Source organism: Humulus lupulus, chromosome 8, assembly GCF_963169125.1.
Source record: "Humulus lupulus chromosome 8, drHumLupu1.1, whole genome shotgun sequence".
Taxonomy (NCBI): domain Eukaryota; kingdom Viridiplantae; phylum Streptophyta; class Magnoliopsida; order Rosales; family Cannabaceae; genus Humulus; species Humulus lupulus.
The window spans coordinates 166,860,378-166,866,608 of NC_084800.1; the positions used below are offsets into that span (position 1 = coordinate 166,860,378).

Sequence of the window (6,231 nt, forward strand, 5' to 3'; positions counted from 1 at the left end):
ACCAAAAGAACGGGAAAGAAGCAATAGATAAATTCAGCACTACAAGAACATTTGTTTAATAATTATTTGGTCTCTTCTAATCACAGTGAAAAATTAGGTAGTAGAAACAATTTATCTGCTAAAATTAAGGCCAAGAATTTGCAACGTCATGGTAGCCAATCCAAGTAATTGGGATCAAATACAGCAATAGATGGAAAAGGTTAAAGGGGAAGTAACTATAATCTTCGAATGGTAACGAAAGTAAGAGACTTTAATGATGATGACTTCATAGAAGACGAGTTATCTTATTTCTATCTCACTTAATTCATAAATATAAGTTATGCTTAGTATGCATTCAAAAAAATAATAAGACATCTAAATTTGTACATGTTCCAAAATATCAAACCATCCAGAAGATTATTGCCAAAATGATGTTTAATAAAATAAAGGACATCTTCAAGTGAACTGCAACAGAAAGAGATACCATACACAACAATTAAAGGACATCTTATTGTTACAGAGGATTTGATAAGTAAAGTTTTACATGTTAAAGATGTGCTACTTGACCTGATTGCATAAAAAAAAATCAACAAAAATTACACAAGAACAAGTTAAAGATTGTAACAGTTACATTAATCTTTATTTTATTTTTTATTTTTTTTTGGGTGGTGGGGGGGAATAAGAAGTACAAACCTCTCATCACCAGCAACCGATGCAGCTTTGTTTGTCTCACTGGAAGCGGAAGGCTGAACCTGATTGACCTCTTTCGTACCATCTGAGAAAAAATTATTACAACAAAACAAACTAGTGAGTTACACCTTGAATTTTCTCATCTCCAGCTTAATGGACAATTGACATAGTAAGCGGATGTTTGTGATGATGGTGAAATGTACAAACCAAAACAAAACTGTTCATTGCTAATTCTAGTCAATAACAGCCACCTCTAATTTCAATCGCAAACAAAAAAATGCATTCGAAAAAATCGACATTATCACTTTCAAATTGAAAAGAAGCATAACCTATATAAATCTGAATAGCCTTCTGAAGTTCTGGATGTTTTTTCCCCGAACATTCTTTCAGCATCGACTCAAATGCCCGTGTAACAAAACCACCAGCTGCACCACCCGCCATTTTTACTTTCTTCAATCAAAATTCCCCTCGTTCCGCAATTCTCCCCAATCTTAAACCAAAAAAACATGTGAATCAAAAGGACGCCTGACTGAAATTAGCATCAACCAGAAACAAATGCCGAGAACTCGGATCGAAAGCCATTGAGCCAAGATCCGATAAAGGAAAGAACAGCTATAGATGAGCAATTGCAGAGACATGGAGAGAGACACTTACCTTAGACAATGTACAGACATGGGTTTCACAAGTCCATTAAAAGTAGGGATAAGTATATTGTTGGTTCAATAACAAATAAAATAGCAAAATGAACTACAATTAATACTTATTTCCTTATTATTTTTATTTTTATTGTAGAGAAATATTTCTACATGGTATCTGTAAATATATAAAGTGATTCCTTTTTAAATATAAAGGTTAACTCCAAGCATAGAGAACATGCCTCATTTCAATTTATTTGTTTCTAGTTAAAAAGCATAGATCATAGAACGATAAATTAAACTTTGTAAGAAAGAATATATATATATATATTACAAATGGCAAATTAGTAATTATATTTTACTCATCTAGTATGTTTGGCATTAAGTTAGAAAGCAAGAATACTAAGTTAAAGAACTTACTTAAGAGTGGCTTCAACACTTTGAACTGTGACATTATCATTAGTTGCATTTGGGAGGCCAAGGTCAAAGGCTTGATATTTAACTCGACAAAAGGATAATAAGCTATGAATAGGAAAGAGGGGTATCACTACTAGGCAGTAACAATATCAAATGTGCAGGAAGCGAAGTTGTGGAACATCAAAGGTTAAGAACCTATTAATAATATGAAAACATCTCAAGAAATAGAAATATCTTGTCTATTATTGATTTCCAAAAACTTAGGTCATTTTATCTCCTATATGATGGATGTAAGAATCCATGTTTAGACAAAAGCAAGAAAATTCTTAGGAGATAAAAGGAAAACAAGAAAAAGAGTAGAAATGCACATAGATTTGAAACTTTTCCAACTCTTCAAAAGTAAGCAAATTCTAGATAAAGAAATTGTCTATAGGATATATATATATATATGACCAAACTACAATAAGATAGTATCACTAGGAACTAACAAAAGTAATTTATGAATCACACTATAGATAACCTAATTATATTGTTGACCTTATACATGGCATTATCTACCACAAACATTGTGTATTCTCTTCTAGAAAAAAACAAGTTCCTTGAAATAAACAGTAAACTCTCAGTAAACCCAAAATCATATATGGTATGAGACAAAAAATTCTAAAAAATGAATAGGTAGACCTTTATAAGGAATCAAATCTCAAACTTTATGATGGCAAACAAAGGGTCTAACTATTCATCTAATCTCTCACTAGTGATAGGAACATGAATTTAAATCACACCTTGGATAAAAATCATATATAGAAGACGTGTATGAAGGTCCAAGGATAAAGGTTGTCTTAGGACTGCTTAAAGTCCAAAAAACTAAAAGGCACCACAAGAAAACCAGCACACATACGCTGGTTTTATGTTCCAAACACCTTGTACTCGCATTGCTTACTTTTTAAGAGTGATTCATTTCTAGATATTTTTAATCACTCAAGAGAAGGGGTATAAGCATAAAATGGTCCCCTCAGTGCTAGTAAATGCTCAAAAAGAGCACTAAAAGCCTTCAAAACATTGACTAACGTTTATGCATTTTATTTTGTATAAATAAATTTGTCCAAAGCTCAACAAAAAGATCAATATCCTTATTCAAATAACAGAGTGCCCACTTAAACATATATATATATATGGTGAAATTCAAATACCTGTAGAGAGAAAGAAAGAAGAGTAATATATATATATGGTGAAATTCAAATACTTGCAGAGAGAGAAAGAAGAGTGACACTACAAGAAAAAGTCTTTTATATATGCTGGAAAACAAAAAAAAATCTCAACTAGAGAAAGTAACAACAAAGAGCATAAAGCCAGTAAAAAGAATCTTCAAAATCATAATAAAACCCATTGATAAAAAAAATCACAAGGCAAAATTAGAATCTATATACAAAGAAAACAAAACCAAAGTCAAAATCAAATTTAGAATAATCCAAAGCTAGATACTAAGAATCAAACACAAAATAAGACTAAAAATCATTCAGATCAAACCATTCTATTCACACAAACATATATTAAAACATAAACAAAATAAATAAAATTGGTAACTTACAGCTAGCATAGCCCAATTGTGATTAAATTAGGTTTTAGCCAACTAGTACAAGCCATCCCTTAGGTGCCTATACTCACAACCAGTTAAGTCTATCAATGACATTGTCTATACACGCAATTCATGCCCTGAAATACTCCCAAACAGATGAGAGAACAACAAGCTAATAACAATATATAAATCAAATGTGTCATTAAATAGAAACTCTTATTTCTTCAAATTGATCAGACATTAGACAATCCTCATTGGTGTGATTTTACACATGGATAAACGTTTTTTTCCTCAACTGAATCAATAGGCACGGAAATGTGTATATATATTAATAGAAGCTAAACCCAAAAAAGATAAGAAATTAAATTAACAAAACAAGTGTAATTATGTGCACTGAGATTAAATAATAGAAAAAGAAAGAGATATTACCCACAGTTTGAAGCCCCTGCCAACTGTCTCAAACCATTTAGCATCAAATGCAATTTCAACATTGGACTTTCATAACCCAAGCTTCAACAACACAATTAGTATTTCGTAATTCTACAAAAACTGACCAAAAGCAAATTTTAAAAAAATGCCTTTAGATAATACATAAATTTCAATGAGTTCTTGTTAGTGGAAAGGAAAAAATAGAAAAGTAAGAAACTAAACTTGGAGTTTTGATTATTCGGTTTGATGCATTTGTATAATATCTTCACCTTTTGGAAATGGAAGTAGGATCTTTATATATGTACATTTGTGTGTGTCCATATACTAAGCTATCAATTAAGGGTTACAGTATCCCCAAATCACTAATATAACTCACATATTAAATCTCGAAATCAAGAGTTTGGGTATCTCACAATAAAAAAAAGAACAAAACTTAAAAATGGAGTACATAAGAGAAAATAAGGTCCAAAATTACCATCAGAAAAAAGATTTGTAGCTGCAATTTAAGGCAAAAAAAGAAAGATAAATGGTGAAAGCTAGTAAATCCATTCAAAATAAGAGCATAACCTTCGTAGATTAGCATAACTGTCAGATTTGCAACAACAAAAGCAGAGAAAGAAGGATATCGTCGGCCCACGTAAGGTCGATCCCTGTCACCGTCTCCGTCAAGCCTCCTGCGCTAGCCATCTGCAAGAGAAGACTTGGAGAGAGATCTGAGAGGTTAGAAGGGAGATAGAGAGCTGAGAAGAGAGAGGTTGAGAGAGGAAATACGATATGTTACTTTAGAGAAAGGAAAAAAAAACGACTCATGTATTTCATTTGGCGCCTGTTTTTTTCAATTACCGCCTATTATTTCATTTGGCTCCATATTTTTGTATGTGTTTTTATCATTTGCACAAAGCATTAATAGCGCTTTTTAAACTCCGTGATATATTACCATAATATTTGGTCAAAAATGTTGAGTGAGAACAGATATTAAATTAAAATCTGAAAAAAAAACGAGACATATACCTCACAGTCACCTGGGTTCTTGCTTCTAGCTAGCGATAGAGATACACAGCAATGGAAAAGGACAAGAGACTCATCGCTTCAACAATGGTGCGGTCATGGTGTGCTTCAGCTGCTCAATGGAAGGGATTGAAGAATAGTGGACTGAAGGAGAGAGAGCCGATAGACTCTGAGAGAAAGAAAGAGCGAGTGAGAGTGGGAGAGAACTGACTGGAGTGTGTGTGAGAGAGAGGCAGTGTGTAAAGGGATTAGGGATTCAGAAAACATTCTCCATTTTTTATTGTTTTAGCTTTTTTTATTTTTGTCAATTTCATTTCGCGCCCACTTTTTTCATTTGGCGCCTACTGTATCTTTTTTATGCATGTATCAATAACGTTTTTAATAATATGTCATATTTTAATGTTATATCTGGTCAAAATTGTTGTAGTGTCAAGAGTTCAATCTCATATTTATAGTGGAGTAATCATGAGATTAATAAATATGATTATTTAATCAAAGATCTTTGATTAATAATCGAATATTTATTGGAGCTTGATATTATAGGTCCATAGGTCCCTAGAGTGGCTTTATCAACACTATAACAAGGTAAGAGTTGTGTAATGCCCCAAATTTCCTAATAAGGTTTAGGACCTTGATTAGGAGGTCGGGAGGGTCATAATTGTTTTATTATGCTATTTAATGATAATATGCATGTTTAGGTGTATTAAATATGCATGTGAACCCATTTGTGATTAATTGGGTGATTTTCATATTTTGGCCATTTCGGGCATTTTTGGCATATATGTGAAATGGGCGTGGTGCTTTGTTATTATTTGGTTATGCCAGGGTTACCCAGCACAAGACGATCCTAGGAGGTAGGCTATTGGGAAAGTCACAACGGGATTTAAGCTTGACTTGGAGTAAGTCAATGGGTATTTAGAGCATTACCGGGTTATTGGGTAATGGGAATTAATATTTGGTGATAGATTGGGAGTTAGTAAGATCAGGGGGAAATTAAGGAGATTTTGACTATAATGTCCCTGGGGGTGTTTTCGGGACCCCGAGCATTAGGTTTTATTGGAAGCTACTTAAGCTTGAAGTAACCTTTTAAGAAAATAAAAAGAACGTTCTGTACGTTCTCTCTCCCTAAAAGTTCCATTTTCGTCTCCCGGTCGCGTTTTCAAAGATAGCTTGAGTTCTAGGACTCGGAATCAAGCGAGGACCGAGGCATAGCAATCCTAAGGAGAATTAGAAGCTTATTAGCTGGAGGATTTAGTTGGAAACAACTCAATCAGAGGTAATTCAAGTTTAAGTTTTAAGTTTTTAAAAGTTTTTAAGCTTGAATTGGACTTTGTGAATCGTTGAGTTTTTAGTTTGTTTGAACCTTAGGTTTTGGTGATTTTGGACCATTGGGGAGTTTGGGAACTTTGATTTGATGATTTGGGAATGTTTAGACATGTTTTTGGGAGGTTTTAAAAGGTTAAAAACGAAGGAAAATGGCTGCCCCGAAGTTGGGTC

The 6,231-nt window shown here is 33.1% G+C and overlaps 1 long non-coding RNA gene across 2 annotated transcripts; it reads right to left on the reverse strand.

Annotated features, from left to right (window-relative positions):
- Nucleotides 1-3,458: 3,458 nt before the first annotated feature.
- Nucleotides 3,459-5,160, reverse strand: LOC133798633 (uncharacterized). 2 transcript variants are annotated; one of them, XR_009875969.1, is made up of 3 exons: nt 4,738-5,160; nt 3,996-4,426; nt 3,459-3,846 (listed from the first exon to the last, which is right to left on the reverse strand). It is a non-coding gene; the product is annotated as an uncharacterized LOC133798633 (long non-coding RNA). The 2 variants fall into 2 exon arrangements; XR_009875968.1 differs by having other exon boundaries at nt 3,949-4,426.
- Between the last annotated feature and the right edge of the window lie 1,071 nt (nt 5,161-6,231).